Below are 501 nucleotides of genomic sequence, written 5' to 3'. Positions count from 1 at the left end.
TACCTTTTGAGATATTGATTTTTAAGCTTTTTATTAAGAAACAAATGACTCAGAAAGAATCTTTGGTCCTCCCTCCTTCTCTGTCCAAGAGATTCAGATAGAAAAATCTTCCTTGGGAAGGAAATCTTAGGATGTTAGTCTTAGCCTAATTTGAATTAAGTATAGCAAATAGAAGAGCTTTTTAGTGAGTGGCCTGTTAGCTAAATATCAACTGTGTCCCATCATTTCTGAGTTACCTACAAAATTTGCTTGCCATGCATGTTCTGCTCTTTATCAACTACCTGTAAATCACAGATTCTCACTTCTGAATTCTAAAGCCCCATTTTTCCCCTTTTCTCCTTTATCCAAAAATGTCATATATACCCACTATTGCCTCGCTTGTTTGGGAATTTTTATGCCTGCGTGAATTTCCGATATGCATGTAGTAAAATTTGATTTTTTTTCCTGTTAATCTGTTTCTGTTAACTTGATTGTTAGCCCAGCTAGAAAAATTTAGAAAGT

This window comes from Pteropus alecto, unplaced genomic scaffold (genome assembly GCF_000325575.1).
Source record: "Pteropus alecto unplaced genomic scaffold, ASM32557v1 scaffold384, whole genome shotgun sequence".
Lineage (NCBI taxonomy): Eukaryota > Metazoa > Chordata > Mammalia > Chiroptera > Pteropodidae > Pteropus > Pteropus alecto.
The sequence above is the reverse complement of the archived record's forward strand: the minus strand, read 5'-3'. Positions refer to the sequence as shown.